The following is a 643-nucleotide window of genomic DNA, read 5'->3' as shown; positions in this document are numbered from 1 at the left end:
CCGATTAGAGTTAATGGAATTAACTCGTGTTTAATTAACATGAGTTAATCAAATTATAGATCTAATTGGATTTGGGTTATATGTAGATCTTAAAATTGGTTAAGATCTATATGTTTATTAATGGATGTTGTTTATTTCTTTTACAGGTCTTTGATTATTGATCGGTTACTTACGAGGATATTTTTGAGGATTCAATTGTTGACTTACGATACATTAGGTGGGTAATCGCTATATTTGATCAATACAGCTCTATTCTTTTTTCAGTGCATGATTTCTTTTTCTATTGTTGTTGATTAGGCTATTGATCATTCCTATACCTGTTGTGGGTACTTTACTGTATTTGATCAATACAGTTCTTTCCATTTCCTATGTATGATTCTTTGACAGTTCTTGTAGTTTGATACCTTGATGTTATTCTTGCCTGTTATTTGTATACTGCTTATGTTACCCATGTTCATATCATGTTTGACCTTATGTTTGTTGATCTTGGAGTATTATTCTTGACTGTTGTTTCTATCATTGATATGACATCTGTGATCATTATGGTTATGGTTCTTTTCTCTATGATACCTGAGATCATTATCAATTATACCTACGCTTATTGATTAGTATGGTAGGTGTTGATTATTATGATTTGAGCATC

This window comes from Curcuma longa, chromosome 21 (assembly GCF_044706935.1).
Source record: "Curcuma longa cultivar G26 ecotype Majalengka, Jawa Barat chromosome 21, ITB_CL_G26_1.1, whole genome shotgun sequence".
Taxonomy (NCBI): Eukaryota; Viridiplantae; Streptophyta; class Magnoliopsida; order Zingiberales; family Zingiberaceae; genus Curcuma; species Curcuma longa.
The sequence above is the reverse complement of the archived record's forward strand: the minus strand, read 5'-3'. Positions refer to the sequence as shown.